Here is a 27,198-nt window from a genome sequence, read left to right as displayed (position 1 = left end):
ATTGCCTGCCCCTGTTGGATTATTAAACCATTGTTAATTCAACGTTGTCTGTATCTGGGTCTTACCTTCATTCCTGGTAACCAACTTATTTCAAGCAGACCACCATATTTATTTTTACCTTTATTTTACTAGGCAAGTCAGTTAAGAACAAATTCTTATTTTCAATGACGGCCTAGTGGGTTAACTGCCTGTTCAGGGGCAGAACGACAGATTTGTACCTTGTCAGCTTGGGGATTTGAACTTGCAACCTTTCGGTTACTAGTCCAATGCTCTAACCACTAGGCTACACTGCCGCCCCATAGTCCCCTTGCCCAAGAATGCTAAGGTAACCTAGCACTGATATCTATAGCCATGAAATGTTTTAAAAGGCTGGTCAGGGCTCACATCAACACCATCATCCCAGACACCCTGGACTCACTCCAATCTGCATACCACCCCAACAGATCCACAGATGACGCAATCTCCATTGCACTGCCCTCACCCAACTGGACAAAAGTAATACCTGTGTAAGAGTGCTGTTCATTTACTACAGCTCAGCATTCAGCATCATAGTCCCCTCCAAGCCAAACACCAAGCCCAGGACCCTGAGACTGAACACCTCCCTTTGCAACTGGATCCTGACTTTCCTGAGAAGCCACCCCCAGTCGCTGAGGGTAGTAAACAACACAGCTGCCACGCTGACCATCAACACGGGGGCCATCAGCTGTATTTATTTCTTTATTTCACCTTTATTTAACCAGGTAGGCAAGTTGAGAACAAGTTCTCATTTACAATTGCGACCTGGCCAAGATAAAGCAAAGCAGTTTGACACATACAACGACACAGAGTTACACATGGAGTAAAACAAACATACAGTCAATAATACAGTATAAACAAGTCTATGTACGATGTGAGCAAATGAGGTGAGATAAGGGAGGTAAAGGCAAAAAAAGGCCATGGTGGCAAAGTAAATACAATATAGCAAGTAAACACTGGAATGGTAGATTTGCAGTGGAAGAATGTGCAAAGTAGAAATAAAAATAATGGGGTGCAAAGGAGCAAAATAAATTAATTAATTAAATACAGTAGGGAAAGAGGTAGTTGTTTGGGCTAAATTATAGGTGGGCTATGTACAGGTGCAGTAATCTGTGAGCTGCTCTGACAGTTGGTGCTTAAAGCTAGTGAGGGAGATAAGTGTTTCCAGTTTCAGAGATTTTTGTAGCTCGTTCCAGTCATTGGCAGCAGAGAACTGGAAGGAGAGGCGGCCAAAGAAATAATTGGTTTTGGGGGTGACTCGAGAGATACACCTGCTGGAGCGTGTGCTACAGGTGGGAGATACTATGGTGACTAGCGAGCTGAGATAAAGGGGGACTTTACCTAGCAGGGTCTTGTAGATGACATGGAGCAAGTGGGTTTGTTGATGAGTATGAAGCGAGGGCCAACCAACGAGAGCGTACAGGTCGCACTGGTGGGTAGTATATGGGGCTTTGGTGACAAAACGGATTGCACTGTGATAGACTGCATCCAATTTGTTGAGTAGGGTATTGGAGGCTATTTTGTAAATGACATCGCCAAAGTCGAGGATTGGTAGGATGGTCAGTTTTAGAAGGGTATGTTTGGCAGCATGAGTGAAGTATGCTTTGTTGCGAAATAGGAAGCCAATTCTAGATTTAACTTTGGATTGGAGATGTTTGATATGGGTCTGGAAGGAGCGTTTACAGTCTAAACCAGACACCTAAGTATTTGTAGTTGTCCACGCATTCTAAGTCAGAGCCGTCCAGAGTAGTGATGTTGGACAGGCGGGCAGGTGCAGGTAGTGATCGGTTGAAGAGCATGCATTTAGTTTTACTTGTATTTAAGAGCAATTGGAGGCCACGGAAGGAGAGTTGTGTGGCATTGAAGCTTGCCTGGAGGGTTGTTAACACAGTATCCAAAGAAGGGCCAGAAGTATACAGAATGGTGTCGTCTGCATAGAGGTGGATCAGAGACTCACCAGCAGCAAGAGCGACCTCATTGATGTATACAGAGAAGAGAGTCGGTCCAAGAATTGAACCCTGTGGCACCCCCATAGAGACTGCAAGAAGTCCAGACAACAAGCCCTCCGATTTGACACACTGAACTCTGTCTAAGAAGTAGTTGGTGAACCAGGCAAAGCAGTCATTTGAGAAACCAAGGCTGTCGAGTCTGCCGATGAGGATGTGGTGATTGACAGAGTTGAAAGCCTTGACCAGATCAATGAATACGGCTGCACAGTAATGTTTCTTATCGATGGCGGTTAACATATTGTTCAGGACCTTGAGCGTAGCTGAGGTGCACCCATGACCAGCTCTGAAACCAGATTGCATAGCAGAGAAGGTATGGTGAGATTTGAAATGGTCGGTAATCTGTTTGTTGACTTGGCTTTCGAAGACCTTAGAAAGGCATGGTAGGATAGATATAGGTCTGAAGCAGTTTGGGTCAAGAGTGTCCCCCCCCCCCCTTTGAAGAGGGGGATGACCGCAGCTGCTTTCCAATCTTTGGGAATCTCAGACGACACGAGAGGTTGAACAGGCTAGTAATGAGGGTGGCAACAATTTCGGCAGATCATTTTAGAAAGAAAGGGTCCAGATTTTGCAGCTCTTTCAGAACATCAGCTGAACGGATTTGGGAGAAGGAGAAATGGGGAAGGCTTGGGCGAGTTGCTGTGGGGGGTGCAGTGCTGTTGACCGGGGTAGGAGTAGCCAGGTGGAAAGCATGGCCAGCCGTAGAAAAATGCTTATTGAAATTCTCAATTATGGTGGATTTATCAGTGGTGACAGTGTTTCCTATCTTCAGTGCAGTGGGCATCTGGGAGGAGGTGTTCTTATTCTCCATGGACTTTACAGTGTCCCAGAACTTTTTTTTGAGTTAGTGTTGCAGGAAGCAAATTTCTGCTTGAAAAGGCTAGCCTTGGCTTTTCTAACTGCCTGTGTATAATGGTTTCTAGCTTCCCTGAACAGCTGCATATCACGGGGGCTGTTCAATGCTAATGCAGAACACCATAGGATGTTTTGTGTTGGTTAAGGGCAGTCAGGTCTGGGGAGAACCAAGGGCTATATCTATTCCTGGTTCTAAATTTCTTGAATGGGGCATGTTTATTTAAGATGGTTAGGAAGGCATTTAAAAAACATATCCAGGCATCCTCTGCTGACGGGATGAGATCAATATCCTTCCAGGATACCCCGGCCAGGTCGATTAGAAAGGCCTGCTCGCTGAAGTGTTTCAGGGAGCGTTTGACAGTGATGAGTGGAGGTCGTTTGACCGCTGACCCATTACGGATGCAGGCAATGAGGCAGTGATCGCTTAGATCTTGGTTGAAGACAGCAGAGGTGTATTTAGAGGGCAAGTTGGTTAGGATGATATCTATGAGGGTGCCCGTGTTTAAGGCTTTGGGGAGGTACCTGGTAGGTTCATTGATAATTTCTGTGAGATTGAGGGCATCAAGCTTTGATTGTAGGTTGGCTGGGGTGTTAAGCATGTTCCAGTTTAGGTCGCCTAGCAGCACAATCCCTGAAGATAGATGAGGGGCAATCAGTTCACATATGGTGTCCAGAGCACAGCTGGGGGCAGAGGGTGGTCTATAGCAGGCGGCAACGGTGAGAGACTTGTTTTTAGAGAGGTGGATTTTTAAAAGTAGAATTTCAAATTGTTTGGGTACAGACCGAGATAGTAGGACAGAACTCTGCAGGCTATCTTTGCAGTAGATTACAACACCGCCCCCTTTGGCAGTTCTATCTTGTCTGAAAATGTTGTAGTTTGGGATTAAAATTTCGGAATATTTGGTGGTCTTCCTAAGCCAGGATTCAGACACAGCTAGAACATCCGGGTTGGCAGAGTGTGCTAAAGCAGTGAATAGAACAAACTTAGCGAGGAGGCTTCTGATGTTAACCTCTTGATGCTATGGGGGCGCTATTTCATTTTTGGATAAAAAGACATGCCCGTTTTAAGCGCAATATTCCGTCACAAAAAGATGCTCGACTATGCATATAATTGATAGTTTTGGAAAGAAAACACTCTGACGTTTCCAGAATTGCAAAGATATTGTCTGTGAGTGCCCCAGAACAGATGCTACAGGCTGTTTTCGCTTTGTCATTATGGGGTATTGTGAGAAGATTGATGAGGGAAAAAAAAACAATTTAATACATTTTAGAATAAGGCTAACGTAACAAAATGTGGAACAAGTCAATGGGTCTGAATACTTTCATAATGCACTGTATATATATGTATTATTCTATATTTGTTTACATTTATGGGAATTGGCCATATATATACAGTGGGGCAAAAAGGTATTTAGTCAGCCACCAATTGTGCAAGTTCTCCCACTTAAAAAGATGAGAGGCCTGTAATTTTCATCATAGGTACACTTCAACTATGACAGACAAAATGAGAAAAAAATATCTAGAAAATCACATTGTAGGATTTTTAATTAATTAATTTGCAAATAATGGTGGAAAACTTTATTGAAGATGTATGTTAAAAACATCCTAAAGATTGATTCTATACATCGTTTGACATGTTTCTACAAACTGTAATGGAATTTTTTGACATTTGGATTTGTGATTTGTGAACTAAAAGCGTGAACAAAAAGGAGGTATTTGGACATAAATTATGTATGAACAAAACAAACATTTATTGTGAAACTGGGATTCCTTGGAGTGCATTCTGATGAAGATCATCAAAGGTAAGTGAATATTTAAAATGCTATTTCTGACTTCTGTTGACTCCACAACATGGCGGGTATCTGTATGGCTTGTTTTGGTCTCTGAGCCCTGTACTGATTATTGCATGGTGTGCTTTTTCTGTCAAGGTTTTTTGAAATCTGACACAGTGGTTGAATTAAGGAGAAGTTTATCTAAAGTTCCATGCATAACACTTGTATCTTTTACCAATGTTTATTATGAGTATTTCTGTAAATGTATGTTGCTCTCTGCAAAATCACTGGATGTTTTGGAAGCAAAACATTACTGAACATATCGCGCCAATGTAAACTCAGATTTTTGGATATAAATATGAACTTTATCGAACAAAACATACATGTATTGTGTAACATGAAGTCTTATGAGTGTCATCTGATGAAGATCATCAAAGGTTAGTGATTCATTTGATCTCTATTTCTGCTTTTTGTGACTCCTCTCTTTGGCTGGAAAAATGGCTGTGTTTTTGTGACTAGGTGCTGACCTAACATAATCGAATGGTATGCTGTCATCGTAAAGCCTTTTTGAAATGGGACACTGTGGTGGGATTAACAACCAGTTTTTCTTTAAAATGGTGTATAATACTTGTATGTTTGAGGAATTTAAATTATGAGATTTCTGCATTTTCCCTGCAATTTTACTGGCTGTTGTCATATTGTTCCCGTTAACAGGATCTCAGCCATAAAAAAAGAGGCTCTATAGTCATTTAAAAAGTAACCTCTTTAAGTGGAAAAACTAGTTCTATATGAATTTGAATATGTACTCTTTATGACAGTATGATACAATTTTGTGAAATCAAAAGTTTTTTATTCGCCAATACAATTTAAATTATATCACTGCCAGTTGTGGCTTGATCGCCCAAAACACTATCTCCATTGATAAATATGTAAAGAGGCATTTGAGAGTCCTCTGATGTGCAACGTATTTCTTATGCCGAATTTGGAACCCCTTTTGGCCACCCAGTAGATGAGATGAGCAAAGATACAAATGTACTGTATGTACAGTACCATTCAAAAGTTAGGACGCACCTACTCATTCCAAGGTGTTTTCTTTATTTTTATATTTTCTTCATTGTAGAATAATAGTGAAGACATCAAAACTATGAAATAACACATGAAATCATGTAGCAACCACATTTTTTCTAACAAATCAAAATATATTTTATATTTGAGATTCTTCAATGTAGCCACCTTGCCTTGATGACAGCTTTGCACACTCTTGGCATTCTCTCAATCAGCTTCATGAGGTAGTTAATTGGTGTGCATTTCAATTAACAGCTGTGCCTTGTTAAAAGTTAATTTGTGGAATTTCTTTCCTTCTTAATGCGTTTGAGCCAATCAGTTGTGTTGTGACAAGCTCAGAGTGGTATATGGAAGATATTTGGTAAAAGACAAAGTCCGTATTATGGCAAGAACAGCTCATATAAGCAAAGAGATATGACAGTCCATTAGTACATTACAGTTACCAGCCTCAGAAATTGCAGCCCAAAAAACATGCCTCAGAGTTCAAGTAACAGACACATCTCAACATCAACTGTTCAGAGGAGACTGCGTGAATCAGGCCTTCATAGTTGAATTGTTGCAAAGAAACCACTACTAAAGGACACCAATAAGAAAAAGAGACTTGCTTGGGCCAAGAAACACGAGCACTGGACATTAGACTGGTGGAAATATAAAAAAATACGTTTTTGGTACCAACCGCGTGTCTTTGTGAAATTCAGAGTAGGTGAACGGATGATCAACGGATGATCTCCCGATGTGTGGTTCCCACTGTGAAGCATAGCGGAGGAGGTGTAATGGTGTGGGGGTGCTTTGCTGGTGACACTGTCAGTGATTTATTCAGAATTCAAGGCACACTTAATCAGCATGACATTCTGCAGCAATACGCCACCCACCTGGTTTGCGCTTAGTGGGACTATCATTTGTTTTTCAACAGAACAATGACCCAAAACACACCTCCAGGCTGTGTAAGGGCTATTTGACCAAGAAGGAGAGTGACGGAGTGCTGCATCAGATGACCTGGCCTCCACAGTCACCCAACCTCAACCCATTTGAGATGGTTTGGAATTAGTTGGATCACAGAAAAGCAGCCAACAAGTGCTCAGCATATATGGGAACCAGTAGTGACCCGTCATTCAGGGCAGGTGGGGTTTTGAGACCCACATTTTTTGCTAAAATATAAAATAAATATATATTTTTGGGGGGGTTGCATGTTATTTTTGCATGAATACGTGTCACATGTCCGATTGCAAACAATGTAAAAGAAAATAATGAGTTAATAAAGCCGCATACAACCACGTTCACTTTTTTGTTTTCTTGATTAAGGCAGCTCCAAAATACAGGTGTTTCAGCCAAGCTCAGTGCTTTCTGTGGTGGTTTGGCTCAGTACTCTGTCACTCATGAGGTCCTTGCACAATCGCCTAGCTTCAGTCCTTTAGTAACCCTTTGGGTCCTACCACGGAGTTATATTACAAGGGCCCTTCCAAGAAAGCTCAAGGTCATTGGCCACAGAAATTATGTCAAATCACGTTATATGTACAGTAGCTTTGATTGGACTGATCATGTCAACCTCTTACTTTCACAGTCATCATCGTGAATCAAGTCTACTGGCAAATCCTTTTTAATCCATGTCATATGAAGATAAATAATGAAGAGAAAATATAGATACAACATATCGGTGCTCGTCGGCCATTGGACATAAACATTACACAAGTTGAAAATCGCAAATTCAACAATGAGTTGTTTGGAAGGAATCAGTGACAATGGCTAACCGCAAGCACTGCAACTGGGAAGTCAGACTGGGAAAATACATTCTGAATGGTCATCAAACTCGGAATTGTAAATATTTTTCTTTGATGCCAAAGAAGGGCCGACACGCACAAAAGGTAAGTGTAACGGATTTCCTCCTCTTCGTCCCGAAGAGGTGTAGCAAGGATCAATACGCAGCGTGATAAGTGTCCATGTTTTAATAGAAAAGACTGAACATGACACAAATACAAAATAACAAACTGAAATGGAAACGAAACAGTCCCGTGTGGCACAAAAACTGACACAGGAAACAATCACCCACAAAATACCCAAAGAATATGGCTGCCTCTAAATATGGTTCCCAATCAGAGACAACGATAAACACCTGCCTCTAATTGAGAACCAATCTAGGCAACCATAGACATACATAACCACCTAGATGGAAACAACCCCATAAATCTCCAAAAACCCCTAGACAGTACAAACACCCTAGATGAGACAAAAAACACACATAACACCCATGTCACACCCTGACCTAACCAAAATAATAAAGAAAACAAAAAATACTAAGGTCAGGGCGTGACAGTAAGTCCAAAAATGTCTTATATGCTGCTGCATAAATTATGTAATATGCCAGGGAGATATGGTCAACCATAACAGCTATGTTTTTAAAAAATGAGATAAAACAGTAAACGAGGCTGAATGAATTGTTTCGTTGCCAGACAAGGCTCAGCTGATAGCCAGGCGTAGCTGAAAAGAAAGCTCTTCTGTTGGGACAGCTTTATGTAGGTCCAAAACATTTGTGGGCACCACTTGTCGCCGTTATAGTGTATTTAATGTATTGTTTAGTGTTGTGTTGTGTAGTATCTTTGCTGGCATGCATCTAAAAAATATTGGGGGGAGTTTGCCCCACCAAGATTTACATGCTACAATCGCCACTGGCGGGAACTCCATCAAGACATTCCAGGTGAAGCTGGTTGAGAGAATGCCAAGAGTGTGCAAAGCTGTCATCAAGGCAAAGGGTGGCTACTTTTAGAAGAATATCAAATATAAAATATATGTTGATTTCTTTAACACTTTTTTGGTTACTACATGGTTCCATATGTGTTATTTCATACTTTTGATGTTTTCACTATTATTCTACAATGTAGAAAATATACAAAATAAAGAAAAAAACTTTAATAAGTCAGTGTGTCCAAACTTTTGAATGGTACTGTACATGTACTTGAAATACATTTTACGGGAAGTGAAATATATTGCCATTTTTCTTCTGTATGAGAAGCACAAAGCCTGAGCTCTGATGTCCAATATAGGAGCTTATCAGTGCCCAAATCTGCCATTTTCAACCTGTATACGGGTACGAGTGTAAAGGGCTACAACCCTTGTATCTAGCCATCCCCCACAATCACCCAACTGGTAGTGTTTGTTCGAGAGAAGTAGAAGCTACAATGTCAGTTGAAGTAAACAACACCCGCATCAATGAGAACACAAATCCAGCCCCTCAACCTGACTTGAGCTTATAGGGATAACCAGTGAGCAAGATCAGCTCAGTATCCCCCTACTTAATCCTCTTCCTGCTCTTTGACAGAAGCTTTGGAGAGGAATGCTATTCTCTCCTGTGTTCCTCCCCTGGTCTTGTGCCACTAAGCCTGGTGAGAAAAGGAGGGTTGGGGTGTGTGTGTGCGGGAGAATGATTGTGTGTGCGTATATGTGTGTGTGGAGGTGCATATATATATATATATATATATATATATATATATATATATATATATATATATATATATATATATATATATATACAGTGCCTTGCAAAAGTATTCATCCCCCTTGGCATTTTTCCTATTTTGTTGCATTACAAACTGTAACTTTAATTGATTTTTATTTGTAGTTTATGTAATGGACATACACAAAATCATCCAAATTAGTGAAGTGAAATGAAAAAAAGAACTTGTTTAAAAAAAATGTTTAAAAAAAACAACAATAAAAAATGGAAAAGGGGTGCGTGCATATTTATTCACCCCCTTTGCTATGAAGCTCCTAAATAAGATCTGGTTGCAACCAATTACCTTCAGAAGTCACATAATTTGTTAGATTGCACACAGGTGGACTTTATTTAAGTATCACATGATCTGTCACATGATATCAGTATATATACACCTGTTCTGAAAGGCCCTAGAGTATGCAACACCACTAAGCAAGGGGCTTCAGCAAGCAAGCGGCACCATGAAGACCAATGGCATCACGAAAAACCTGCCAAGAGAGGGCCTGTAACGGCCGTTGGTGGAAGGTGAGGACCAAAGCGCAGCGTCGTACGTGTTCGTCATTTATGAAATAGAATTGAACACTAAATACAAAGTAACAAAAAAGAACAACTGAAACAGCTCCGTCAGGTACAAAACAGAAAGCAACTACCCACAAAACCCATGTTTGCAAGAGCTACCTAAGTATGGTTCTCAATCAGAGACAACGATAGACCGCTGTCCCTGATTGAAAACAATGGAATACAAAAACACAGAAAAAGGAACATAGAATGCCCACCCTAGTCACACCCTGGCCTAACCAAAATAGAGAATAAATGCCTCTCTATGGCCGGGCGTGACAGGGCCGCCCATCAAAACGCAAGAAGCAGGCAAGGAAGGCATTAATCAGAGAGGCAACAAAGAGACCAAAGATAACCCTGAAGGAGCTGCAAAGCTCCACAGCAGAGATTGGAGTATCTGTCCATAGGACCAGTTTAGTTGAGTTGAGTTTATTTTTATTTTTACAGGGACAGTGCACATTAATCAACGTTTCAGTAAAAGTGACGGTTTTAGCCAGCCGGCTAATTTTCAACCGCAGTCCCTGGGCAGGTTATTAAAAACAATTACTATATAGACAATAGCAACATAGAACAAGCAAGACATAGCAACATAGGACAAGCAAGACGTAGCATACGTAGCAAGACATAGTTTAAGCCGCACACTCCACAGAGCTGGGCTTTTATGGAAGATTGGCCAGAAAAAAAGCCATTGCTTAAAGAAAAAATTAAGCAAACACGTTTAGTGTTCGCCAAAAGGCATGCGGGAGACTCCCCAAACATAAGGAAGAAGGTACTCTGGTCAGATGAGACTTAAATTGAGCTTTTTGGCCATCAAGGAAAACGCCATGTCTGGCGCAAACCTCTCATCACCCTGAGAACAGCATGTGAAGCACGGTGGTGGCAGCAACATGCTGTGGGGATATTTTTCATTGGCAGGGACTGGAAAACTGGTCAGAATTGAAGGAATGATGGATAGTGCTAAATACAGGGAAATTCTTGAGGGAAACCTGTTTCAGTCTTCCAAAGATTTGAGACTGGGACGGAGGTTCACTTTCCAGCAGGACAATGACCCTAAGCATACTGCTAAAACAAACTTGAGTGGTTTAAGGGGGGACATTTAATAATTAAATGTCTTGGAATGGCCTAGTCAAAGTCCAGACCTCAATCCAATTGAGAATCTGCAGTATGACTTAAAGATTTCTGTACACCAGCAGAATTCATCCAACTTGATGGAGCTGGAGCAGTTTTGCCTTGAAGAATGGGAAAAAAATCCCAGTGGCTAGATGTGCCAAGCTTATAGAGACATACCCCAAGAGACTTGCAGCTGTAATTGTTGCAAAGGGTGGCTCTATAAAGTATTGACTTTGGGAGGGGTGAATAGTTATGCACGCTCAAGTTCTCTGGAAGGTTTTTGGTCTAATTTCTAGTTTGTTTCAAAATAAAAAATATTTTGCTTCTTCAAAGGGGTAGGCATGTTGTGTAAATCAAATGATACAAATCCGCAACATGTCCATTTTAATTCCAGTTTGTAAGGCAACGAAATAGGAAAAAATGCCAAGGGGGGTGAATACTTTAGCAAGCCACTGTATATTGTCATGTTTGTGGCAGTGTGGAGAATGGGAGTCTGCTGTGGAGGGTTCTGCCTCAGAGAGCACACATCTTTTGACTCCTCTGGCTGAGACTGGGCGATTAGCCTAATAGCCTATATACAGTAGCTTTAACAACAGTCCGCCAATCTCCCCTGTGCTTGCTACTGGCTCAGGACAATCCGGACAATCCATTGTGCTCCTGGCACTGTATTAAAGATATGCACATGCAAGGTGCACTTTGCATGCTAATAGGGTTTCCTGGCTCTTGGCCTTTTGGCTTTAGCCGCTCTATGGGGGACAGGTGCCAAAATTAAGTGGTTCCAAGGACAGCCTGTCAGCTTCTCTTGGTTTTCATCATCAAACCAATTATCTGTTGTATCCCTTCAGCCAGACCGTTTAAAATCCACATAATGGTTCCCTTATCTACTTCATCTCTCCAGATGCCTTGACCTAGCCTTGAGTTCTTGGCTTCCTCACGTTCGTCTTGGGAGGTCAAAACCGACCGGTTCCTTATTAAACCCCCAAACCGGCAGGGTGGGAGAGGGGGTGCTTTAACATGTTGACCGCTGTTTGACCTGAGGAAGGATGTGGCAGATGTCAGGAGGACATCGGTAGTCCTCCAAGGACTTTGGTAGTCCTCCAAGGACATGTAGTGGGGTCCCAGGAGGGTAGTTGACCCCCCGATCATCTAGAATCTGTACCTCTCTCTCCGTTTTCTTCCTTTCTTTCCTGCTTTCCTCTTTTACACAAGTCATCTCTGATCCACCCTGCACTATTTAAGCCAGGGCATTTGTTCATGAAATGGACAAACTGTATTCTGTCCAGCTCATTGGCTAATACACCTCTGTCCGATGACCCACCTCCTCTCAATGACAGCTGGGTTAGATTAGGCAGGATTTTTGTTACCCCTACTACGGTATGTTTTTTTTTTAGATATTCAATAAACGGAGAGTGTTTGTGCCAAACTTGAAATGGGACGGGGCAGATACAGTGCATTCAGAAAGTATTCAGAGCCCTTGACTTTTTCCATATTTTGCTATGTTACAGCCTTATTCTAAAATGTATTAAATATTTTTCCCCTCATCAATCTACACATAATGCCTCATAATGACAAAGCGAAAACAGATGTTTAGACATTTTTGCACATTTAATAAAAACTAAAAGCAGAAAAACCAACCTGACAGAGCTTGAGAGTATCTGCAGAGAAGAATGGGAGAAACTCTCCAAAATCAGGTTTGCCAAGCTTGTAGCGTCATACCCAAGAAGACTTGAGGCTGTAAATGCTGCCAAAGGTGCTTCAACAAAGTCATAGATTCTCAATCAGGGAGTGACCGTTCAGACATTGAATCTGGAGGTTGCTGAACTTTAGGTGTCATCTTTCAAGCCAGTCAATTAATTGTGATCTTTGTTCATGGCCTTGAGGAAAAAAGGTTAAAGAGGATAGGTTGAGTGAGTTAAAACCCCTTACACTTGGCCTAAATGGATAGGGCGAAATTGAAATGTTACTAAAAGAAAAAATGGAATGGAATGGTAGGTTAGTCAGTTTTACTAGGGTAAGTTTGGCGGCGTGAGTGAAGGAGGCTTTGTTGCGGAATAGAAAGCCGACTCTAGATTTGATTTTAGATTGGAGATGTTTGATATGAGTCTGGAAGGAGAGTTTACAGTCTAGCCAGACACCCAGGTATCATAGATGTCCACATATTCTAGTTCGGAACCATCCACGGTGGTGATGCTAGTCGGACGTGCGGGTGCAGGCAGCGAACGGTTGAAAAGCATGCATTTGGTTTTACTAGCGTTTAAGAGCAGTTGGAGGCCACGGAAGGAGTGTTGTATGGCATTGAAGCTCGTTTGGAGGTTAGATAGCACAGTGTTCAAGAAAGGGCCAGTATACAGAATGGTGTCGTCTGCGTAGAGGTGGATCAGGGAATCGCCCGCAGCAAGAGCAACATCATTGATGTATACAGAGAAAAGAGTCAGCCCGAGAATTGAACCCTGTGGCACCCCCATAGAGACTGCCAGAGGACCGGACAACATGCCCTCCGATTTGACACGCTGAACTCTGTCTGCAAAGTAGTTGGTGAACCAGGCAAGGCAGTCATTAGAAAAACCGATGCTACAGAGTCTGCCGATAAGAATATGGTGATTGGCAGAGTCGAAAGCCTTGGCCAGGTCGATGAAGACGGCTGCACAGTACAGTCTTTTATCGATGGCGGTTATGATATCGTTTAGTACCATGAGCGTGGCTGAGGTGAACCCGTGACCGGATCGGAAACTAGATTGCACAGCGGAGAAGGTATGGTGGGATTCGAGATGATGGTCAGAGATCTGTTTGTTGACTAGGCTTTCGAAGACCTTAGATAAGCAGGGCAGGGTGGATATAGGTCTGTAACAGTTTGGGTCCAGGGTGTCTCCCCCTTTGAAGAGGGAGCTGATTTGTACGGGTCCAGGTTTTGCAGCTCTTTCAGAACATCTGCTATCTGGATTTGGGTAAAGGAGAAGCTGGAGAGGCTTGGGCGAGTAGATGCAGGGGGGGGGCAGAGCTGTTGGCCGAGGTTGGAGTAGCCAGGAGGAAGGCATGGCCAGCCATCGAGAAATGCTTGTTGAAGTTTTCGATAATCATGGATTTATCGGTGGTGACCGTGTTACCTAGCCTCAGTGCAGTGGGCAGCTGGGAGGAGGTGCTCTTGTTCTCCATAGACTTTACAGTGTCCCAGAACTTTTTGTAGTTAGAGCTACAGGATGCAAATTTCTGCTTGAAGAAGCTGGCCTTTGCTTTCCTGACTGACTGCGTGTATTGGTTCCTGACTTCCCTGAACAGTTGCATATTGCGGGGACTATTCGATGCTATTGCAGTCCGCCACAGTATGTTTTTGTGCTGGTCGAGGGCAGTCAGGTCTGGAGTGAACCAAGGGCTATATCTGTTCTTCGTTCTGCATTTTTTGAACGGAGCATGCTTATCTAAGATGACCAGGCATCCTCAACTGACGGGATAAGGTCATTATCCTTCCATTGATCCCCGGGCCAGGTCGATTAGAAAGGCCTGCTCGCAGAAGTGTTTTAGGGAGCGTTTGACAGTGATGAGGGGTGGTCGTTTGACTGCGGACCTGTAGCGGATACAGGCAATGAGGCAGTGATTGCTGAGATCCATGTTGAAGACAGCGGAGGTGTATTTGGAGGGCCAGTTGGTCAGGATAACGTCTATGAGGGTGCCCTTGTTTACAGATTTAGGGTTGTACCTGGTGGGTTCCTTGATGATTTGTGTGAGATTGAGGGCATCTAGCTTAGATTGTAGGACTGCCGGGGTGTTAAGCATATCCCAGTTTAGGTCACCTAACAAAACAAACTCTGAAGCTAGATGGGGGGCAAAACAAACTCTGAAGCTAGATGGGGGGGCGATCAATTCACAAATGGTGTCCAGGGAACAGCTGGGAGCTGAGGGGGGTCGGTAGCAGGCGGCAACAGTGAGAGACGCGGACAGAAACAAACACCTTTCTGGTAAGAAGAGGGGTGGGGGCGTATGCCTTATGGCTAACGAGGCATGGTGCGATGAAAGAAACATACAGGAACTCAAATCCTTCTGTTCACCTGATTTAGAATTCCTCACAATCAAATGTAGACCGCATTATCTACCAAGAGAATTCTCTTCGATTATAATCACAGCCGTATATATCCCCCCCCAATCAGACACATCGATGGCTCTGAACGAACTTTATTTAACTCTTTGCAAACTGGAAACCATTTATCCGGAGGCTGCATTCATTGTTGCTGGGGATTTTAACAAGGCCAATCTGAAAACAAGACTCCCTAAATTTTATCAGCATATCGATTGCGCAACCAGGGGTGGAAAAACCTTGGATCACTGTTACTCTAACTTCTGCGACGCATATAAGGCCCTGCCCCGCCCCCCTTTCGGAAAAGCTGACCACGACTCCATTTTGCTGATACCTGCCTACAGACAAAAACTAAAACAAGAAGCTCCCACGCTGAGGTCTGTCCAACGCTGGTCCGACCAAGCTGACTCCACACTCAAAGACTGCTTCCATCACGTGGACTGGGACATGTTTCGTATTGCGTCAGATAACAACATTGATGAATACGCTGATTCGGTGTGCGAGTTCATTAGAACGTGCGTTGAAGATGTCGTTCCCATAGCAACGATTAAAACATTCCCTAGCCAGAAACCGTGGATTGATGGCAGCATTCGCGTGAAACTGAAAGCGCGAACCACTGCTTTTAATCAGGGCAAGGTGTCTGGTAACATGACTGAATACAAACAGTGCAGCTATTCCCTCCGTAAGTGTCAGGACCCGGTTACGAACCTGGGTCGCCGGAGTGAGAAACAGTCACTTAACCAACTGAGCCACGAATAGTCAGCAGAACCCAGAAGATGAGGCAGACACAGCAGTACTTAAGACGGTGTATTTAATAAAGTAAAAAGGAGAAGTCCTTAAATACAAAAATGGCAAATCCAAAAGGTGGTAGGAATAGCACAAAAAAGCCTCAAGAGATACTCAAAAACAAAAACAGAATTCCACAAGAGCATACACCGGAATCGACAAGAATACACAGAACACTAGGGCTGGGTGCTAACATACAAACACAGAGCACAGAACTGAGGGAAACTAAGGGTTTAAATACAATCAGGGGAAACGAGGCACAGGTGCAAATAATAATGGGGAACAAGGGAAAAAACATAAGGTCAAAAAGCACAATGGGGGCATCTAGTGACCAAAACCCGGAACAACCCTGGCCAAATCCTGACAGTAAGGCTATCAAACAAGCTAAGCGTCAGTACAGAGACAAAGTAGAATCTCAATTCAACGGCTCAGACACAAGAGGCATGTGGCAGGGTCTACAGTCAATCACGGACTACAGGAAGAAATCCAGCCCAGTCACGGACCAGGATGTCTTGCTCCCAGGCAGACTAAATAACTTTTTTGCCCACTTTGAGGACAATACAGTGCCACTGACACGGCCTGCAACGGAAACATGCGGTCTCTCCTTCACTGCAGCCGAGGTGAGTAAAACATTTAAACGTGTTAACCCTCGCAAGGCTGCAGGCCCAGACGGCATCCCCAGCCGCGCCCTCAGAGCATGCGAAGACTAGCTGGCTGGTGTGTTTACGGACATATTCAATCAATCCCTATACCAGTCTGCTGTTCCCACATGCCTCAAGAGGGCCACCATTGTTTCTGTTCCCAAGAAAGCTAAGGTAACTGAGCTAAACGACTACCGCCCCGTAGCACTCACTTCCGTCATCATGAAGTGCTTTGAGAGACTAGTCAAGGACCATATCACCTCCACCCTACCTGACACCCTAGACCCACTCCAATTTGCTTACCGCCCAAATAGGTCCACAGATGATGCAATCTCAACCACACTGCACACTGCCCTAACCCATCTGGACAAGAGGAATACCTATGTGAGAATGCTGTTCATCGACTACAGCTCGGCATTCAACATCATAGTACCCTCCAAGCTCGTCATTAAGCTCGAGACCCTGGGTCTCGACCCCGCCCTGTGCAACTGGGTACTGGACTTCCTGATGGGCCGCCCCCAGGTGGTGAGGGTAGGTAACAACATCTCCTCCCCGCTGATCCTCAACACTGGGGCCCCACAAGGGTGCGTTCTGAGCCCTCTCCTGTACTCCCTGTTCACCCACGACTGCGTGGCCACGCACGCCTCCAACTCAATCATCAAGTTTGCGGACGACACAACAGTGGTAGGCTTGATTACCAACAACGACGAGACAGCCTACAGGGAGGAGGTGAGGGCCCTCGGAGTGTGGTGTCAGGAAAATAACCTCACACTGAACGTCAACAAAACTAAGGAGATGATTGTGGACTTCAGGAAACAGCAGAGGGAACACCCCCCTACCCACATCGATGGAACAGTAGTGGAGAGAGTAGCAAGTTTTAAGTTCCTCGGCATACACATCACAGACAAACTGAATTTGTCCACTCACACAGACAGCATTGTGAAGAAGGCGCAGCAGCGCCTCTTCAACCTCAGGAGGCTGAAGAAATTCGGCTTGTCACCAAAAGCACTCACAAACTTCTACAGATGCACAATCGAGAGCATCCTGGTGGGCTGTATCACCGCCTGGTACGGCAACTGCTCCGCCCTCAACCGTAAGGCTCTCCAGAGGGTAGTGAGGTCTGCACAACGCATCACCGGGGGCAAACTACCTGCCCTCCAGGACACCTACACCACCCGATGTTACAGGAAGGCCATAAAGATCATCAAGGACATCAACCACCGAGCCACTGCCTGTTCACCCCGCTATCATCCAGAAGGCGAGGTCAGTACAGGTGCATCAAACCTGGGACCGAGAGACTGAAAAACAGCTTCTATCTCAAGGCCATCAGACTGTTAAACAGCCACCACTAACATTGAGTGGCTGCTGCCAACACACTGACACTGACTCAACTCCAGCCACTTTAATAATGGGAATTGATGGGAAATTATGTAAATATATCACTAGCCACTTTAAACAATGCTACCTTATATAATGTTACTTACCCTACATTATTCATCTCATATGCATACGTATATACTGTACTCTATATCATCGACTGCATCCTTATGTAATACATGTATCACTAGCCACTTTAACTATGCCACTTTGTTTACATACTCATCTCATATGTATATGCTGTACTCGATACCATCTACTGTATCTTGCCTATGCTGCTCTGTACCATCACTCATTCATATATCCTTATGTACATATTATTTATCCCATTACACTGTGTATAAGACAGTGGTTTAGGAATTGTTAGTTAGATTACTTGTTGGTTATTACTGCATTGTCGGAACTAGAAGCACAAGCATTTCGCTACACTCGCATTAACATCTGCTAACCATGTGTGTTTGACTTATTTTTGGAGAGAGTAATTTTAGTAGTAATTATTAGTTTGATCTGTTTGGGTATGGACCTGGAAAGTATGACATGACTTTGCAGGCTATCTCTGCAGTAGACTGCAACTCCTCCCCCTTTTGACAGTTCTATCTTGATGGAAAATGTTATAGTTGGGTATGAAAATCTCAGATTTTTTGGTGGCCTTCCTAAGCCAGGATTCAGACACGGCAAGGACATCAGGGTTGGCAGAGTGTGCTAAAGCAGTGAGTAAAACAAACTTAGGGAGGATGCTTCTGATGTTGACATGCATGAAACCAAGGCTTTTTCGATCACAGAAGTCAACAATTGAGAGTGCCTGGGGACATGCAGGGCCTGGGTTTACCTCCACATCACCCGCGAAACAGAGGAGGAGTAGTATGAGGGCGCGGCTAAAGGCTTTCAAAACTGGTCGCCGAGAGCGTTGAGGACAAAGAATAAAAGGAACAGATTTCTGGGCATGGTAGAATATATTCAGGGCATAATGCGCAGACAGGTTTATGGTGCGGGTACAGCAGAGGTAAACCCAGGCACTGGGTGTTGATAAGAGAGGTTGTATCTCTGGACATGCTGGTTGTAATGGGTGAGGTCCCCGCATGTGTGGGAGGTGGGACAAAGGAGGTATCAGAGGTATGAGGAGTGAAACTAGGGGCTCCATTGTAAACTAAAACAATGATAACTAACCTGAACAACAGTATACAAGGCATATTGACATTTGAGAGAGACATACAGCGAGGCATACAGTAATCGCAGGTGTTGATTGGGAGAGCTAGCTAAAACAACAGGTGAGACAACAACAGCTAATCAGCTAGCACAACAACAGCAGGTAAAATGGCGATGACTAGGCAGAGAGGGTCGGATTAACTACACACAGAGCCTGAGTTCGAGGCTGGGGCCGACAGATAAAATATAAACAAACAGAATGGAGTACCGTGATTAATGGACAGTCCAGCAGGCATCAGCTATGTAGCCAAGTGATCGCAGTGTCCAGGGTGCAGCAGTAGATGGGACAGGGAAGCCGCCACTACGCTAGCGACACAACGTTTAAAGTTAGTAACCCGGGAGTGGTAGGGGGGGGTCTGCTCAGGGCTGGTGGGGAGATGTGCCTGGCTCATGGCTAACTGGTGCTAGCTTCGTGGCAGTGCCGTTAGCCAAGGTCCAGAGTTTACAGCAAGGATCCGGTGGAGTATTGGGCTCTAGCCATGTATGAGTGGGGTTCGGGGGAACAGCTGAGTAGGCCGGGAGGTGGGCCTCAGGGATAGCTTCGGTACTGGGTGCAAGCTAGCTGTGAAGATCGGAAGTAGTGGTCCAGGGATTACGGCAGGAATCCGGCGTTGTTGTGGAGAGACAGTTCGATACTGGTAGACTGGCGAGTATTATCCAGGCTAAAAAACAGGGCTGGCTGTGCAGAAGGTAAAAGCCGCTAGCAGTGGCTAACAATGACTAAATAGCTTGTAGCTAATTAGCTGGTTAGCTTCTGGAGGTTCTTGAATGTGAATTACTGTTCACTCTTTACATAAACAATATCGGTGATGAGATAAGAAAGTGTCAAATTAATTTATATGCTGGACACTGTCATGTACTCTATCGCTTCAACGGCTGACCAAGCATTATCACTATTGGAGACAGATTTTAAGATATTACAAGGGTTTTTTATACAGCTGAAACTTGTTTTAAATGCAAAGAAAACACATTTTATGATTTTGAATTGGTTCAAAATGTTGGTTGAAAATACACTTGCACTTACGAGCTTAGATGGTTCTCGAATTAATCAGGTCTCTGCATAAAAATACTTAGGGATAAGGTTGGATAATAAACTGTCTTTTAAAATGCATATTGACAAACTTTGTAAACAGCTAAAAATCAAGCGAGGCTTACTCTATAGAAAAAGGACATGTTTGTCCTCTACAAATTGAAGACAAATTGTACAAGCTACTTTTATGTCTGTTATAGATTATGGGGATATTATCTACATTCATGCTACGGTATCAACATGTAAATCGCTGGATGCTACTTACCATTGCACTCTTCGGTTTATTATGAGTTCTAGCTACAGAACTCACCTCTGTATTTTATGTCAAAATGTGGGTTGGACTTCGCTGTTCATGAGACGAGAACAACATGCTCTTGTGTTTGTCTATAAAGCACTTATGAATAAACTGCCTTCTTATTTATCATCACTCATCAATATTAGAATTAGAATTCCTAAAACCAGGTCTCAAGCATGGATTACACTTGAGGCCCATGTGATTTCCACAGAGTTTGGTATGGCTGCCTTTTCCTGTTACGCTCCTTGCATGTGGAATAGCCTGCAGACTAAACTTAAACTTGAGACTCTTGTCCCCTTGTTGCCCATTTTAAACCTTTATTGGAGGATTTTTATTTTTGTATTGCCTGTAACTGTTTTAGGTAATGCAAGTTCTTGTGCTGTTAGGGGAATAACCTAAATGTAATAATCTGCTGTTGTATTTTTTTGTGTTATCTGTGATCGTTTTGTTTGTCTTGTGTAGTTTCTTAGTCATTGTACCTAAACTGTATGTGTAAACATGTATACACAGGGCCCAGCTGTAAAAGAGACCTTGGTCTCAATCTGTGTTCCTTATTGAAATAAAGGTATAATAATAATAATAACAATAATAATAATAATAATGACGAAATCGGAAAATCTCTGTGTACATTCAGTAACATAAGACTATTCTTTCAAAATTTGGGGTAGGTGCAACATACAACAAAAAAATGACAAAGGTTTGAGTGAGAGGTCTTACTGATGTTTCCAAGTGGCCACACACCTCTCCAAAGTTTGCACAGTTCCTAAGTAATTTCAATGCACTTGTATGACTCAAAGAAGAGTCTTCAACTTTAAGATGCTTTTTTGAACTTTCCTAGCTGTGCCGTTGAGGAACTAGAGCAAGCATACTTGTAGTTGTTTTATTTGGAACACAGCCCTCCTTTACCCAAAAATGGTCCATTTTAAATCGCAATCTGTGTCAGGTGGCAATCATTTGAAAGCTTGTTCTATTGCCAACATGACTAGCTAAATTCCAAAATATGATCAACAGTGTTAGGCTTTCACAAGGCAATTCAGAGAAACTGACCGACATTTGGTTCGCATAGAATGGAGTCATAAGTACATTCAGATGCGTTGTTGCGGTTTCTTCACAATACAACAAACATAGGCTCTGTATATTATTTGAGTTTATGATATGGACATGTGAAGTGCGCATTTTGCTTGCTTGTATGACATAAGTGGTATTTATTTTAATTCTGAATGTCTCATCTTTCAAAATACATAGAGTCCTCGTAATTTACAGCATTTCCCTCACTGAGACAACCAAACATTTGCTAAAGTTGCCCAATTAGTGGAAGAGATGGGGTCAACTTCTTCTTGCTTGCAGTGCTCAAGTTGTCAGTCAAAACCAATACAAAGCTGTGAAGCAAAGACCCTGAGCTCTGACATCATGTATAGCATGTTACTGTACAGCCACTGCATTCCAATTTAGGCGCATATCAGTGTCTAAATCTGCCATTTCAACCCATATACGGGTACCAGTGTAAACAGTTCCAATTGTAGTCCTCAACATGAGGAGACTTGTGTCAGGGCCCAATTTGACTATTTTATATTTGAGAGCAAGAGTGTTAAGTTAAACCTACATTTAGAACTCACTTTGTGCTAATCTACTGGGCTTTGCTTCAGTGAAGCCAGGCCGCCAGATGGATTTTGTGTGGAAATGGAGTCTATATTGTGACTCACGGGTCCAGAGAGATGTCGTAGTATAAAACCCCTGCTGCATGTCAGTGTTTACAGTCCGGTTTTCTTAGGTCAATTTAGCTGTATCATTTGGCCTCTCCAGCCTGTTAAAGGGAAATGCAATGAACATCCATCCCACAGCTAGGATAATAATATTTTATCCTATAGAGGCAGCTGCCTAAAAATATAAGAACATTCGGAGACAGGGTTAAGATATAATCTTATAAAGCAACATAGATGAGTCCTCAGTGACAATTTAACTTTCACTTCCCTTGCAGTTCTCTTTCAGTTCTCGTTCATTTATCGTTCATTTCCCATCTCAACCTCACCTCAGATTATGGGGAATAAAAGGATAAGCAAAGCGAGTCAGCGAGATGGTGAGCGCACGCATCCTAACCGGCAGGTGTATAATTAATGAGGTTACACTGGAATACAAAGAGAATCCCCATCTGCTTTGATCTACAGCCCTATTTTTATTCCTGTCTCCTCTGATATACCATTGACAGAAGCTGTGAATTGGACAGGGGGGAGCGGTTAAGGTGCTATGTTGCTGATCATTAATGGCCTCGGGGTCTGGCATTTAAAGAAGCAGGCCGGTGGCCTTTGTCAACCATCACGACATTGGTTATTTTTGGAGAAAGGTAATCAGGGTGAGGAATATAGAGGGAATGTAGAGGATGGTGATGGATGTGGTCTGTAATGGACTCTGACACTTCTTGGGACAGCATCTATCCTGAATGGATTGATATTGACACCGGCACTGAGGGTTAAGAGGACAGCCAGATATATATATAGATAGATAGATAGATAGATAGATAGATAGATAGATAGATAGATAGATAGATAGATAGATAGATAGATAGATAGATAGATAGATAGATAGATAGATAGATAGATAGATAGATAGATAGATAGATAGATAGATAGATAGATAGATAGATAGATAGATAGATAGATAGATAGATAGATAACCCACTGGACACAAACTGGTTTAAACACCGTTGTTTCAACTTAATTTGTCAACGTATTGTGAAGTGGAATCTACGTGGAAAATAGATTGGAATTAAAAAATATGTTTTGAGGGTGAAATTTCAACACAGGATTATGTTATCAGGGTAACCACATTTCAACATAGACAAACTATTTTATAAATATGTTGAATTTGATCCTTTAAAACAATGTCAGATCTTCAACGTTATGTCCTCTATCAGCAAAAAAAATCTATAGACTGGGCAGCACCTCCTACTGGAGAGTTGATAGCTACACTTTGGTCTCTCATCCAGGGTTGTACCCAAGCCCAGCCCCGTTTAGCTATGATATTTGTCACTGTATATTACCAATGTGCTATCGTGAGAATGACTGATGTGAGTTCTCCATTTTAAAACTAAATAGATTCACTGTTTGCTTTCCAAAGGGTACCCCTAGAGTCGATGTATGCGTGTCTGTTTAAGCTAGAGATATCAATTTTTGGGGTGCCCGCGTTATAGCCAGCTAAATCGGTCCGCTAATACAGGATTAGTGAAGGTCCAGTGCATAACTATTGTGAGATTTATTTTTTTAAATATACACTACCAGTCAAAAGTTTGGACATTCAAGGGTTTTTCTTAATTTTTACTATTTTCTAGAATAATAGTGAAGACATCAAAACTATGAAATAACACACATGGAATCATGTAGTAAGCAGTTTATTTATTTAGAATTCAAGGCACACTTAACCAGCATGGCTACTACAGCATTCTGCAGCAATACGCCATCCCATTTGGTTTTCGCTTAGTGGGAATATCACTTGTTTTTCAACAGGACAATGACCCAAAACACACCTCTGGGCTGTGTAAGGGCTATTTGACCAAGAAGTAGAGTGATTGAGTGCTGCGTCAGATGACCTGGCCTCCACAATCACCAGACCTCAACCCAATTGAGATGATTTGGGATTAGTTGGACTGCAGAGTGACAAAAAGCAGCCAACAGGTGCTCAGCATATGTGGGAACTCCTTCAAGTCGGTTGGAAAAGCATTCCAGGTGAAGATGGTTGAGAGAATGCCAAGAGTGTGCAAAGCTGTCATCAAGGCAAAGGGTGGCTACTTTGGAGAATCTGGGATATAAAATACATTTTGATTTGTTTAACACTTTTCTTTACTGCATATGTGTTATTTCACAGTGTTGATGTCTTCACTAGAAAATATACAAAATAAAGAAAAACCCTTGAATGCGTAGGTGTGTCCAAACTTTTGACTGGTACTGTAAATATATATTTTGTATTCATATACTTTTTTTAAATTCTTACTTCCTGCAGCTATGGCTACAGCTGTGTTTGACATCCTAAAAATCGGTCTTCTCAAGAAAATGTCTGTAGTGTCCGAATGGTTTGGCCTACAAAACTAACATGACCCCTCTATGGAAAGATGAGACTCTCACGAACACTATGGTGTTATTTTGCTCTACGACCCCCACAAGCTTCACAGGACTTGTTGCAAGTTGGTACAGCTGATCTGCCAACTTCTGTCTGTAGTGTCCAAACGGTTTGGCTACACACTAATATGACCCCGCCAACGAAAGGTGAGACTCTCACAAAACATACATCTCGGTTGTTTTGCTCTAGGACACCCACAAGCTTCACAGGACTCTGAAGACTGTGAAGGTATCCCGGTACCAGTTAAAACAAATTATGAAAGTATATACTGTATGGAAGTACTTTACTGACAAAAAAGGGTTAAATATGGGTAAACAATTCTACAAATTATTATCCTGATCTTTCTTATATCTCTCAGACAATAGGACAGACACTTAAAAACATACCTCCTTTTCATTTATTTTTGTTGCCATGCATGAATATGTTATTCAATGCATTTCCATGGTCTAATAGCAGTAAGGCCAAATTCAATGTTTCATCAAATAATAAAAAAATCTTTACTTGGCTCATCCCGCTCTAGCAACTCCTTGTGGTGGGCCAGGGGTGCCTGCAGGCTGACCTCAGTCGTCAGGTGAACAGTGTTTACTCTGACACATTGGTTTGGCTGACTTCTGGGTCAAGCAGACGGATGTTACGAAGCGCGGTTTGGAGGGTCATGTTTTGGAGGACGCATGACTCGACCTTCGCCTCCCGAGCCCATTGGAGAGTTGCAGCGATAAAACAAGATCGAAATGGTTGTCAACGCAACCAAATGTCAACATTTGAATGAGATGTTGGATTCACGTCTACTTCTCAACCAAAAATGTAAGTTAAAAATTAGGACTAAATCAAATAAATCTTTATTTCAAGTGCATTTAAAGTGAGTGTTTATTTCATTTCATCCTATTCTTTAACTTAGATTTTTGTGTTGAGATGTAGACGTGAATCCAACATCTCAATTATTAATTTGAAGACGAACTGACTTAGTCAATGGCACAGATGGAACTCTCCAAGCAGAAGATAAATCTCCTTCAAATGTTGATATTTGGTTGAAAACCAAACACAATTCAATATCACTTTTGAAATAGCCCAATGAATAGCCATTAAACCTGTCGTAACAAAATATATGTTGGATTCACATCTCCAACTCAACCAAATGTTAAAGAATGGGATTAAGCCAGTTGCTCACATGGATCTACCCAAGCAGTAGATACATGTCCTTTAAATGTGGATATTTGGTTGTGTTGTCAACAAAACACCATTCAATATTACTTTTGTAAAACAGTAAATAGCCTAAAATTAAGGCTATCTTACAAAATAATGTAACATTTAGCCTTTAAATGAGTAACACATCCATGGCCACATTGAGGTTACTGTAACTAAACATGTATTCTTATGAAGAGCATCTATAGGTTTACATGGACATTTTGTGCGTTCTTTTCTCAAGGGCATTCTGCTTAAAAACCAATCAACTACTTTGTAACTGTCCTATGACCTTCTGATCCAGTGTTTCTCAACAACAACAAAAATACCAGACCCAAGCACTGGCAAGCTATAGTCTTTCCAGTACCAGGAATTTACACGCAATGGTCCTTCCTCCTACGGGACAGCTTACATTACAAATATCACTTGAGAACAGCCTAAATCAGTGTCAGCTAACCTTCTCAGGAACTGGACAGCATCATCTCAGGGAACGTATCAGTCCATGGGTTGGATATTGAGAAACAATGAATGTACTGTCATCTTTCATGGAGGAGAACACCATGAGGTATATCACCAAGGTGTGTTTACTCTGATTCAATTGCCTGACTTATTCTCTCTGTTATTTAGCAGCCTGTTGTGTGTATAAGGAATAGTCAATTCCAGTGAAAGCCCAGGTGACATGAGTGAGCGGTACAATCGGCTAACCAATCGCAGTGGTATCAGGGCTGTGACAGGCAGTCATTGTATCCATGCTCGTACCAAGCCCTAAGCAGCTGCTAGCACTGAGACTAGGGCTTTGTACTCCTTAGAATACATTGCTGTAGTAGCAGTTCCGGCTTTACAGATTCATCTAAAAAAGGTCCATCAAGTGAATCATTTATAACCTTAAAAAAAAGCCTTCACATTGGGTTAGGCGACCATTTGTTTGAGTACTGTATGTTTAAAGGCCCAGTAAGTAAGATAGGCTTCTTCCTCTGTAAATATTTGTCATTGTGATTGATTCAGCATGCAGAATCTAACCTAGCTACTCAGTGGATGACAGTAGTGCAGATCCAATTGAAATGGAAAAGCCACGAAAGAAGACCACACCATTTTGATCTTGATGTAAATTCCCAGATCTATCTATCTAACCATGTAGTCAAGGCTATCTGGCAGTATGGGCCAGTATGAAGTGGTTTACCTGGCCTATCTCTCCAATGGAGGGCACAGTAATGGCTGCAATCATTACTGTAGGGATGCCAAGTGAATTTAAAGTGCGGTGGCTGGAGGCCACGGGAGGACATTGGTTCGGTGGGGGGATGGGGGGATGACTGTGTGTGTGTGTGTGTGTGTGTGTGTGTGTGTGTGTGTGTGTGTGTGTGTGTGTGTGTGTGTGTGTGTGTGTGTGTGTGTGTGTGTGTGTGTGTGTGTGTGTGTGTGTGTGTGTGTGTGTGTGTGTGTGTGTGTGTGTACAGCAAAAGGGTTTGAGTATTTGGTCATTAGCAACCCGCTCATTTAGATATATTCAGTCCAGATTAAAAATGCAAAAACCGTATGACTGAACATATATCTCTTCACTGTCTATATGCTTAACTGGTAATGCTGTCCTTAATGTGTGCATCTATTCTATTTACCATTACATTACCAGCCATATT

At 42.4% G+C, this 27,198-nt stretch overlaps 1 protein-coding gene across 3 annotated transcripts in view; it reads left to right on the top strand.

The window, feature by feature from the left end:
- LOC135526118 (echinoderm microtubule-associated protein-like 1) overlaps positions 1-27,198 on the top strand; it is an 80,638-nt gene that overhangs the window by 17,645 nt on the left and 35,795 nt on the right. The window lies entirely within an intron of this gene.

The sequence above is a fragment of the Oncorhynchus masou genome, chromosome 32, assembly GCF_036934945.1.
Source record: "Oncorhynchus masou masou isolate Uvic2021 chromosome 32, UVic_Omas_1.1, whole genome shotgun sequence".
Classification (NCBI taxonomy): domain Eukaryota; kingdom Metazoa; phylum Chordata; class Actinopteri; order Salmoniformes; family Salmonidae; genus Oncorhynchus; species Oncorhynchus masou.
Note: the sequence above shows the minus strand (reverse complement) of the source record. Positions and strands in the feature narration are given on the sequence as shown.